The 12,928-nt window shown below is 39.9% G+C and overlaps 1 protein-coding gene and 1 long non-coding RNA gene across 5 annotated transcripts in view; one reads left to right on the forward strand and one right to left on the reverse strand.

Annotated features, from left to right (window-relative positions):
• LOC110389390 overlaps positions 1 to 8,199 on the forward strand; it is a 20,791-nt gene extending 12,592 nt beyond the window's left edge. The window contains exon 3 of the long non-coding RNA XR_002433185.1: positions 7,991 to 8,199. This is a non-coding gene — a long non-coding RNA (uncharacterized LOC110389390). The remainder of the gene's footprint in view (positions 1 to 7,990) is intronic.
• The window catches only part of AUH (AU RNA binding methylglutaconyl-CoA hydratase), a 134,650-nt gene that overhangs the window by 48,268 nt on the left and 73,454 nt on the right, over positions 1 to 12,928 (reverse strand). The window lies entirely within an intron of this gene.

The following is a 12,928-nucleotide window of genomic DNA, read 5'->3' on the forward strand; positions in this document are numbered from 1 at the left end:
AAGGAAAGGAAAGGAAAGGAAAGGAAAGGAAAGGAAAGGAAAGGAAAGGAAAGGAAAGGAAAGGAAAGAAGATATTGTATGTCATGCTGGCAAGTGGGAAATCAGCTATGCTGGAGGTGATTTATGATAACCTGGAACAACAGCTATCCAGAGATCTAGAGGACATCAAAGTGCACATGACACAAATGGCAGAAGTCTGTGCAGTACACACCATTGTCATATGCCAACTCTCTGGCAGTAATGACCAAGAAAAACTGAGAGGAACAAACAGTAGATGAATTTGCTGAGGGACTCTGGGAAGAAGAATATCTCTCTTCCTCCCCATGGGCCTGCATCTTAGCAGTGGAGAAACCGGTTCAGCAGTTCTAACAGAAAGAGCAAGTCTTCAATACCTACCTGTACAAATCATTATCTCAACTACTAGAAGTAAGCGTTCCCCTGCTCAAGAGGGTGGATATAGTGGGTACACACCACATGCGATGCTGTGTGACCATGCAGAGGATATGAGGAAATAGGATGGAAAATCTACCTTGACCCTAGAGGCATGAGTATGTGAGTTGCGAGGAAAATAATCACAAAAGAGGGACCTTCCATGAAAATGGCTGCTCCAGTTTCCAGTCAACAGCTCCCTGGAAAGGTCTGATGGGATGATCTTACTTCTGATCCTAATAAGGAGAATTCTAATTCACATTTACAAGAAGTAAGAAATACTTTGATCAGTGCCAGGGGGGCCCTGACTTCAGACAGGTGGAGGAAAGAGATAATCACGTTCATTGGTCTGTGGATTTGATGGTATGGCACTTCAGAACCACAGGAGTATAGGACACTAGTGGACACTGGTGCACAGTGTACACTAATGCCATCAAGTTATAAAGGGACAGAACACATCTGTATTTCTGGAGTGATAGGGGGATCCCAAAACCTAACTGTGCTGGAGGTCGAAGTGAGCCTAACCAGAAACGAGTGGCAAAAGCACCCTAATGTGACTGACCCAGAGGCTCCATGCATCCTTGGTATAGATTATCTCAGGAGAGGATACTTCAAGGACACAAGAGGGTATTGGTGGGTTTTTGGTATAGCTGTCTTGGAGGTTGAGGACATTAAGTAGCTTTCCACTTTTCCTGGTCTCTCAAAGGACCCTTCTGTTGTGGGTTACCGTTGGCATTAGAGTAAGGCCTCTTTTCATTTTTGGACACTCTCTCACATTTTATTCTATTTATTAGCTTAAGTTGTAATTATATTGTATTATATTGTGTTACTTTGCATTCCGATATCTTATTTAGTAAATTGGTTTGTTTCTCCTCAGATCATTGCTGCTGTTTTGTTTTTAGGCCCATCTCCCTACCCTTTTTCCCTTTCCCGGGGCGTGGGTCCATGGATCCCCCGCCCCATTAGTCATGGAACCAGGCTGAACCTGCCTGTAAACCATTCAGATGTTGCTAAGAGGAGAAGAAAAGCAGATGCTAACTGCTGCCACAACAGTGCAATGGTGGCAGTATCTCACCAACTGAGATTTCCCGATTCCCTCTTATCACCTGATTCACCAACTGGAGAAACAAGTAGTAATTAGCAAGACTCATTCACCCTTTGATAGTCTCATAGGGTTAGTGCAAAAGTCCAATAAAGAGTGGAGGCTAACAGTGGACTATTGTGGCCTGAATGAAGACATGCCACTGATAAGTAATGCTGTAGCAGACATGCTAGTACTTCAGAATGAACTGAAATCAAAGGAAGCCATGTGTTATGCCAAAAATGACACTGCCAGTGCCTTTTTCTCAATCTCTCTGGCAGCAGAGTGCAGGCCACAGTTTACTTTCACTTGGAGGGGTGTCCAGTACTCTTGGAATGAACTGACCCAGAAGTGGAAACACAGCCCTACCATTTGTCATGGGCTGATCCAGACTCCCTTGGAACAGGGGGAAGCTGCTGAACACCTGCAATAAGTTGATGACACTGTCACGGAGGGGAACACAGCAGAGAAAGGTTTTGAGAAAGTGAAGAAAACAATTAAAATCCTTCTGAAAGCCAGTTTTGCCATAAAGTAAACTGAAGTCAAGGGACCTGCACAGGAGATTCAGCTCTTAGCAATAGAACAGCAAGGAGATCATCACATTCCTATATATGCGATCAACAAAATAACTGCTGTGTCTCCACCGACTAACAAAAAGGAAACACAAGCTTTCTTAGGTGTGGGTTTCTTGAGAAGTATATTCCAAATTGCAGTTTAAATGTAAATTCCCTCTATCAAGAGACCTGAAAGAAGAATGATTTCAGATGAAGCCCTGAGTAACAACAAGACTCTGAAGAAATTAAACAGGGGATAGTTTATGCAGTAGCCTTTGGGCCAGTCTGAACAGGATAAGATGCCAAAACATGCTCTACACTGCAGTCAGGGAGAATGGCCCAACTAGGAGCCTCTGGCAGAAAGCACCAGGGGAGACTTGAGGTTGACCCCTACGGTTTTGAAGCTGAGGATACAGAGGATTAGAAGCCCACTCTACCCCAAATGAAGAAGTGATACTGGCAGCATATGAAGGGGTCCAAGCTGCTTTGGAAGTGGTTGGTATGGAAACACAGTAAGAAGGGAAGAAGATCAGTGTGGATAAACAGGGGACTTTTTCTGAGACTCCAGGAGAAAAAGAGAGTCTACTTGCTATGGAAGAAGGAATGGGTGACTCAGGGAGTACAAAGAAGTTGCTGGGGTACGCAGTGAGAAAATTAGAAAGGCAAAAGCCATGCTTGAACTCAACCTGACCGCTACAGTGAAAGAGAACAAAAAACTTTATACAAACATACTAACAGTAAGAGGAGGGCTAAGGAGAATCTCCAGTCTTTACTGGATGTGGTGGGGAGCATAACCACCGAGGATAAGGAAGAGGCTGAGGTTGTCAATGCCTTCTTTATGTCTGTCGTTAAAAGTCAGACTAGTTATCCTTGGGGTACTCTACTTCCTGACCTGAAAGTCTGGGATGGGGAGCAGAACAAACTCCCCACAATTCACATGGAATCAGTTATCCACTACTTCATCTGGACTGTCACAAATCCATGGGGCCAGATGGAGTCCACTCGAGTGTGCTGGAGGAGCTGACAGAGGTAACTGCAAAGCTGTCTTCTACCATCTATCAGTGTTCTTGATCAACCAGAGAGGTCCCATGGGACTGGAGGCTTGACAATGTGACTCCCATCTACAAGAAGGGTCATAAGGAGGATCCGAGGAACTACAGGCCTGTCAGCCTGACCCTGGTGCCAAGGAAGGTTACAGATCATCTTGAGTGAGATCACACAGCACGTGCAGGACAACCAGGGGATGAGGCCCAGCCAGCATGGGTTCACGAAAGGCAGGTCCTGTTTGACCAACCTGATCTCCTTCTGTGATCAATTGACCTGCCTGGTGAATCAAGGAAAGGTTGTTGACATAGCCTACCTAGACTTCAGCAAAGCCTTTGACACTGTCTCCCACAGTACTCTCCTGGGGAAGCTGGCAGCCCATGGCTTAGACAGGTATATTCTTTGTACCTTTATTCTTCACTGGATAAAGAACTGGCTGGAGGGCTGGGCCCAGAGAGTGGTGGTGAACAGAGTTAATCCAGCTGGCGACCGGTCACAAGTGGTGTTTCCCATGGGTCTGTACTGGGGCCTGTTCTGTTCAATATGTTACTGATGATCTTGACAAGGGGATTGAGTGCACCCTCAGTAAGTTTGCAGATGACACATAGCTTGGAGGAAGTGATGACCTGCCTGGGGGAAGGAAGGCCCTTCTGAGGGATCTGGAGAGGCAAGATCTCTGGGCTGAGGCTAATGCAACGAAGTTCAACAAGACCAAGTGCCAGGTCTTGCACTTTGGCTTCAACATCCCAGACAATGCTACAGGCCCGGGGCAGAAGTGTCTGGCAGACTGTGTAGACAAAACAGACCTGGAGGTGTTGGTTGGCACTTGGCTGAATATGAGCCAGCAGTGTACCCGTACCCAGGTGGCCAAGAAGGCCAATGACATCCTGGTTTGTATCAGAAATAGTGTTGCCAGCAGGAGTAGGGAGGTTATCATCCACCTGTACTAAGCTCTCTGATGACGCACGTTAAGAACTATGCTCAGTTTTGAGCCCCTCACTACAAGAAAGACATTGAGGCTCTGGAGCATGTTCAGAGAAGAGTAACGAGGCTGGTGAGGTCTGGAGAACAAGTCCTATAATGGGTGGCTGAGGGAACTGGGACTGTTTAGTCTGGAGAAGAGAGAGGAGACCTTACAGCTCCCTGTAACTGCCTGAAAGGAGACTGTGATGAGGTGGGGGTCGATCTATTCTCCCAGGTAACTAGCGATAGGACTAGAGGGAATGGCCTCAAGTTGCACCAGGGGAGATTCAGGTTGGATATTATGAAGTACTTCTTTCTCTGAAAGAGTGGTCAGGTGCTGGAACAGGCTGCCCAGTGAAGTGGTGGAGTCACTACCCCTGGAAGTATTCAAGATAGATGCAGATGTACTAAGGGGCATGGTTTAGTGGAGAAATACTGTTGGTAGGTGGATGATTGGATAGTTATTTTGGAGGTCTTTTCCTACCTTGGTGATTCTATGATTCACAGCTTCTTTTGGCACTCTGACGGCATGTGCTAGGCTGGATTTTCAAAGGGAGGTACCTCTGCATACATCATGCAACTGCTGCTATATGGACTAAGTGGGTTGCACTTAGTCCAATGAGCTTGAATAGGAAACCTCAGATGCCAAAGAATATTGGAACTGATCATGGACTGGTCCGAAAGCAAAGACTTTGGAATATCAACAGAGGAGGAGGTGAGGCATACTTAACAGCACCACTGTGTAATAAAGTACCAGAAAATGAGAAGGAATATGCCTTGTTCACCAGTGGGTTCTGTTGTGTTGTGGGAAAGCATCACAGATGGAAGCCTGTATGGAGTCCTCCATACAGTCCTACAACAGGTTGCAGAAACCACCAAAGGAGAAGATGAATTGAGCCAATTTGCAGAAGAGAAGGCTATCCAGCTTGCTTTAGATATTGCTGAACAAGAAAGGTGGCCAATGTTCTGCCTCTGTACTGCCTCATGGATGGTGGCAAATGCCCTGTACGAGTGGCTACAGCAATGGAAGCAGAACAACTGTCAGCACATGAGAATGAATATTGTTGTGAACACGTGTCATGTAGACACCCACAAACTCAAGAGTTGGGCCATCAAAGAAAGTCAAAACAGCCAGCTAGTGGATCGGGCATGTAGAACTGAAGTGGCTCACTTGAATTTGGACTGGCAACGTAACAGTGAACTACTTTTAGCTCAGTGGGCCATCCAAGAAGAAAAGCAACATATATATGGGCTTGGGATCAAGGGGTGAACTTAATCATGAGTGCTATTGCACTTGTTATCTAAAAATGTGAAACCTGCACTGCAACCAAACAAACACAATGGATAAAGCCTCTCTGGTATGGAGGATGATGGATGAAATATCTATATAGGAAGCTTGCAATGTTGACAATATCACATACCCACAAACCTGCCAAGGCAGATACCATGCGCATACAATGGTGGAAGCAACCATCAGATTGCTGGAAACATATGTGATGCCCCATGCTGCTTCATAGAACACTGTCCTGGGTCTTGAAAAGCAATTCTTATGGTGACATGGCATCTCAGAAAGAGTGTCAGATAATGCAATTCATTTTCAAAACAACCTCAAACATCTGGGGCAATGATCATGGCACCGAGTATATCATGTTCCCTATCAGGGACCAACCTCCAGGAAAATCAATACAACTTTCTGTTGAAGACTACAGTGAGAGCAATGGATGCTGGGACATTCAAACACTGGGACATACAATTAGCAAAAGCCACCTGGTTAGCCAACACCTGGGAATCTGCCAGTTGAGCTGGCCCCACCCAATCAAAACACAAACTGTAGGCAAGAGTGTTGGGGTTACTTCTGCCTTGAGCAAAGGCAAGCCCATTTGTGATTACTTTTGCTCAAGGACCTGGGTGCACTCAGTGCATAATACAAAAGGATGGAGAAGTCTGATGTCCCCTCAAGCTGATTTGATTTGGGGTGAGAATAGCCAATGATTTGAATTGTACAACGTTAACTGCTACATTTAACACCGTATATCATCACAACCATGGTTACTGCATGCCATTATCCATGTCACTACAGTCAGAATCTCCCAGATTAATGAAGAATGAATTTTGATGGAACCATGTAAAATGCAGTGGTGATGAAACCAGCATTGGCTTCAGCATGCAACAATCCAACAGCACACACCACCCCTCCTGACCTTGAAAGACTGTTATGAGGTATGGAGCCCAGAAGTCATGGACTAAATGAATTCAGTGGACATTTCAGAGTCACATCCCATAAATAAAAGGAAGAGTACATACGTTTATATATCAAAATACAGGAAAGGTGGTGTTGACTAACTGGCATGTATTGGGAAGTGTGTGACTCATGGATGACATAGCATAAAGTAAGTGGTGGGTATTCTCCTGGTTTCAGTTGGAATAGAGTTAATTTTCTTGTGAGTAGCTGCTATGGTGCTGTGTTTTGGATTTAGGGTGACAATAACGTTGATAAGATACCAGCGTTTTAGTTGCTGCTGACCAGTGCTTACACTAAAGCAAGGACATATCAGCTTTAAGGCAAGGACATATCAGCTTCTCATGCTGCCCTGACAGTGAGGAGGCTTGGGATGCACAAGAAGCTGGGAGAGAACAGAACCAGAACAGCTGACCCAAGCTGGCCGAAGGGATACTCCATACCATATCATGCTGTGCTGAACAACAAGGGGGAGAGATGGCAAGGGTTCAGTTGATGGCTGGAGACTGGCTGGGCACTGGTCACTGAGTGGCGAGCAAATGCCTTTTTCAAAGGAAACTAGAATGTATCTCAGCTATATTAAGGTAAAATGTGGTATTAAAAAACTACTTCAAAATAGTTAACTTGAGTCCAATATTTACTAACTACTAGTATTTTCCTTTTGATCAAGCTGGTTCATTTTCATTAGCAGCCAGACTCTTCAATAAGATTAAAAAAAAAAAAATGTTACACTAAAAAGAAATCCTGTAACTAATCTGGTAGGGTGACCATGACTATTTCCAGGCACTTTCCATGCTCTGTAAGCCAGAGATGGACTGTAGTTATTAACAGGTCAGTGAATAAATTAATTCTAGGGCACTGGAAATTATGTTCATGAAATAAAATGTGGCCTTGCTGACATTGCATCACTACTTCTAGACAGTGTTCTTGGACACCAAATAAATTTCACAGCTTGGATGTGTGCCAAAAAGAAGTGAACTAGTTTCATTAGGGTGGGAAAATAATAGCAATTAGTCCTAAGAGAGCAGATTACCAGAATAACTTTACAGAGTCTAAAATATTCCATCAACATTTTTTAAATCAGACATTTTCCAGTCCAACAGGTCACAGAAAGCCCTCTTTCTTCACAAAATGCCACAGTCTGATATCCATTAAAATTTAAAGCTAAAATGCACTTACATCGTTCATGGTGACATTCCTGTAGAATATTCCCATTAGAGAGAGTAAACATTATATTCTTTCCATCTCATTATCTCTTTCCATCTCATTCATAATAATTTAATTCTGTTTTAAATCAAAGTAGCTTTTGCATTTTCTCTGAAAAATATAACACTTCGGGCTTAAACACAGAGGTTTTACAAATAAAAGTAAGTCCATTTTTAAGTATTCAGTACACAGTAATCTGCCTGGTAATCTGCCTTGATTAAAAATTCCTTGGCTTCTCTTCAAAAAACATTGACTGTGAATGAGCTCAACAGCTGTAGATATAATTTTTAGGAATTTACCAAGCATTGTTGCATCTATACTAGACCCCATTTATATACTCCAGTTGGTACACTACAGCCCTACTCCTTCGCCCCCAGTAACATGTATATTGAGATGGAGACGTATTGAAGAATCTTAAGAACAACACAGTACAAGATACATCATCTTTTTTCTTTTTTTTTTTTATCTTTCCAGACACTGTTGCTTTCTGCAAATTGCTTTTCATTCATCCAAGTAAAGTACAGAAGGTAAACTAAAATATTTTAAGAAAACTATTTCTGCACTGCAAAGAATCCTACAACATTTTTCCAAAAAACTAAACTTTAATATGACATAAGTAACACAATGTATTAATTTCACTCAGAAAACTCTGCTTATACAATTCCGTATTGACACATGCCAATGATTGAACCGCAATTCTTACCTGTGTACTATATGCAGTAAGGGTCACTTGTGTAAAGGTTCAGACAAAAGGTCTAGAAAAGACAGTGACACACAACTCATTTATCCTTGATAAAATTTGGGTGTTTCTTTCTTCCTCCTGATTCACTACCTCTGGATTCATTACTATTAGATCAAATCCTAAAGGTTGATCATAGCTCTTGTAATCCTTAATGAGGCAAAAACTGATGTCAGTGAAAATTCTGACAAAATAATGACTAAAATGCTTGAATCTATGTTTTGGGAGGACACACACATAAATTTCAAAAATGCTATGGGAGCACCTGGGAAAAAAAAGAAAAAAGAAAGAAATAAAAAACAGAACAAAAAACTAGTTAAGTGAATGTGACTCTAAAAGCCATAATGATTCTTTTCTTACTAGCATACCCCTTTTAAGAGAACCAATAAGGAAATGTTCGCATCTTATTTCTTTTCCTTACTTATTAAAGAGTTTTTAAGCTCTTAGGTTTGTTACTCAAACCTGTTTTGCTCCTCTGTCACTAACTTCCTGCTTAGCAAGTCCATCTATTCTTCTCTTTTTCCCGTACACCTTCTGTCTCTCCTTTAAAACTGTACTGTTTGCACAATCCCTCAGTACAGATTTGAGATTTTTGAAGACACCATCCCAAACTTACGCACAGACTGTGGCACTATCATAACTAGATTCTGTCAAAGCGTAGATTTAAAAGAAACGAAGGAGAGAAGGTTGGTACAGTTGCTGAAATACTTAAAACTTTGTTAAAGAGTGGCTTATGAGTTTTTTGGTTCCTTTGTATGAATGTTGTTTTTCTCACCTGTGGGAATTATGAGAATCTTCTAAATGTACTTTTATCACTGCTTCTGTAACTGAAAAACATATTTGGTCATCACTTCTAAAGGAGTGCTGAAAACTACCAAGTGATATGTAACGTGATTACCTACATATTTCACTGTCATTCAGCTCATTTTCATCATTTGGTATTAAACTGTGTCTATCATTATGCAGATTAACAGTTTGTTTTAACACTACAAGGAACATTTACATCACCAGTTTTCTACTGGGAAAAAACAAGAAGAAATATAAGGAGTTTATATTTCTTGGTACATCAATGCAGAGATACAGGAGTGACATGGCAATCAAGACTTCCAAAACTGCTGTTACGGTATCAATAATCTTCTTCACTCCTTCTGTTATTTTCCTTCCAATTTCATGGTATTTCTTTAATAAACACAAATTGATAGCTAGTAGTGAAACATTTCTGCTAGATTCTTTTTTTGCCCTTTCATCCACTCCATAATTAATTAACATAAATTAAATTAAATTAAAAAAACAACTTCCAGATGCAGATTGACTCACTCATGCACTTCCATTCATCACTGATACTTTAAGGTTAATCATTTTCTGCACTTTCACCAGCCTATTTTCTCTATCTTTCCCAAGAGCACCAAAGTGGAGTTCTTTCACCTTACAATCTGCATTACCTTGCGTTACCAGAGATGGGGAGAGAAGACAAAAAGTTGTCAGAATGAGTGAAGCAACAGAAGGAAAAGGAGAATATTTAAAAACCTGAAAGTCCACTGAAGTTCCAGTGAATATCCTCAATAGAGGAATGTGGAAAAAATAATCAGATAGTGGAGAATCTTGAAAAATAAGGTATAACACGTGTAGAAGAAGCTGACTCTAGAACATTAAGCTTGGGATTCTTAGTTCATAGTAAGAGGGAAGATAAGTTGATACTGAGTTTAAGTTGTCTAATACTTACTTCCAAAGCACAAAGTCAATTTTTAAAATTAAAAAACATACATTTTTTACAAGAAGCCTTCACACAATTGCATATTGCTATTTTTTATTTTCTCCATGCTCCACCTTCACCCAGAAACATCAGTTACTATTCAGTTTTATTTCAGTTTGCAGATCAGCTTGAAAACAGGAAGTCGAAAGAAAATGGCATAAAGGTGTGTACTTGCACATTCTATAATGATTTTACAATATTGAGTACACAAGAAATCTCAAGGTAGACATTAGGTGCTGTTTTCAGGACCTGTTTAGGGGCTGAAAAGGGTAGTCTTCTACAGAGAAAAATGACTGGTTTGAACAAAGTACTTTTTGCCTTCCTAGATCTTTTTGTATTACTTCCATGAACTCTGCTGGATTCTTATGAATGAATATAAAGGTCATCTACCTGATTAGCTGACAGACAGTGCATATATATCATTTGAATTTTTAACTGTCTTTGGAAAAATAAATAGTTATTTACCTGGCAACAGTCTAAACCATTCTTTTCTCTATTTACTTTATTCTCTCCGCCTCATTTTTACTAGAATATCTCACATGAATATATTCTACTTTGCACCTACTGTAAATTCCACTGATACAGTTACAGTATTCCTAAACTGTAGTTTCCATCCAGTGTCACACTACTCTATACATGGGCATAAAGTCAAACTGCAAATGTAAAGTTCAAGTGCTTTCTTTTCAAAGCTTCACACCTTAGTTATCAGTGTCACAGAAATGGTCTGAAAAAGATGTGAATGTGATAGTACAACCCAAGCTAACTGAAAGAGAACCTGAGTGGCGCTTAAACCTAAATGATTTAAGGAGGGTTGAAGAAACCAAATCCTCTGTTACATTTATTAATATTTCTCGCTGCCATTCAAAATGAGCAATACATCAATCTCACAATGCAATTTTCAAGCAGATGAGAGCATGTCTATGAGAATAATAATTGATAGCATTGCTCACTTTGTACAAATTAAATTTTAATCTAGGCTTCAGTAAAACAGTACTTCAAAATTCAATCTTGATATAAAATCAGTGTTTTTATACTCACAAAACATGAACAAGTTAAAAAGTTAAAACAAGACTACATCATTTTTTTGCTGCTAATATTTGATTTCTCCATATATAAATCATAGTAACGTTATGTCTTCTACGCTGTACTTTCCAAGGCCAAGAAAATTCCCTTTCTCTCCTCCTGTACTCCCTCTAATGTTCAACTTGGTTTCTGGGGCTTCTTTGTATTCTTATTTCATCCTTCCTCTGCAGCATAAAGGACTAACTTTAGATGCAGTACATAGGGGATGCAGTGTTGCTCCTCCTGACAGTGAAACTTGTCAAATATCTGAAGGATCTGGTTTGTAAATAAGATATCTCCAAATTTAGGTCAAGAACAAATGTTCTGCAATCTCTGCTAGCAGAAACAACTGAAGGCAGAAGTGGTCTGTCTCTGAAACCAAATTTGATATTTAAAACATACTCTATAGAGTTGCAGTCACTGGGGACACAGATAGCCCTGGTTAACTCCTTTTTCTGTAGGAAGAACTGGTTGCTTATAATACAGTTTTGGAAAGTGTTGTATGGCTAGCACACAAAGGAAAAAGCATACAGTATTCTCTGTACCACTGCAAAAGTGCTCTATATCTCATGTGAAAATGATGAACAGCTTTGATGATTTGGAGTTCTTTTACCATCTTCTGCAGAAGATTACCACTACTAACAAATTACTCTGTTTATATAGACATATTGTAAATAACATTTGAAAGACATTAGTTTTATGTACAAAGGTTTTGCAGTGCTAGTATTGCATGACATTTCAAAATTTTGTCTTAACATCTTAAAAGGGATCATAAAACGAGGAAGAAAATCAGCTTATTTTTATTTAAGAAGAAAACATAAGAACCACAATTCCCCCTAACTTACAGAAGCAGAACTGATTTACTTCTCTCTAGTAACATTCTATTTATTGTGTTTAATTACTCTGAGAAAAGATTGGATGTACAAACATCTGTTTTCTACACACTATTAGGAATTTTTTACTTGAGGCTATTTATTTAACATAATGCATAGAATAAACATTGCAAAATATTAAAATGCAAATAAAGCTATCTAGACTTCAGATGATTGAAGAAAATGCAGATAAATGTTCTCAGAGTAACTAATTTAGCTTTTTTGCTAGATCAAAACATAATAGGATTGTATACGCAAAGGAAGCACTGACAGACCTCAGCGAAAGAAATTTTTAAAAGTCTGCCTTAATTGTAACAGGAAAGAATGAAAAAGTTTATCGTCTTGTCTTTTCTCAATAATTATAAGAACAATATTGATGAAATGCTAAAGATGTGTATTCAATCACAAGCTTATTTTAAACTGTCTTTTACCAGTATTTAATTTGGGAAATATATAATATTAAACATATGACATGAGATTGAGACAGGGAAACAGGCAAAGCAAGAGAAATCACAACAGTGTTTATGGGCTAGCTCAAAAGAAGCAGAAACAAACTCAAAGCTAATTCTTTCAGGTATTTTTTTCGTAATCAGTCCTCCTAGCTGCAGTTGAAGTTTAAAAAGGTAGGAGGACTCAAAGGATGTCTTCGTGTAATAAGAAAAAATTATATTTGCAAGAGCTACAGAGAGTTCATGAAGAAAGGTAAAGGAGATGGCAAGAACTGGTATACTGAGGATCAGAATAAAGATGGGATGGACAAGCACAGGTTTTAATAACTGAGTTATTACTCAGGTATAAGGTTACATGAAAACATGAAGATTTTTCTTTCAAGATATCTCTGTTATAGTGCATTATCATCCAGCACCTACCTGCAGAAAAATTACAATTAATGTTCAGAAGTCCTACCACTACTTCAGTTTTTCAGTATTTGCTAAATGCAATTATTCCTATTACTGCTGAAAGTATACAAATTTAAAGAAAATACT

The sequence above is a fragment of the Numida meleagris genome, chromosome Z (genome assembly GCF_002078875.1).
Source record: "Numida meleagris isolate 19003 breed g44 Domestic line chromosome Z, NumMel1.0, whole genome shotgun sequence".
NCBI classification, from domain to species: Eukaryota; Metazoa; Chordata; class Aves; order Galliformes; family Numididae; genus Numida; species Numida meleagris.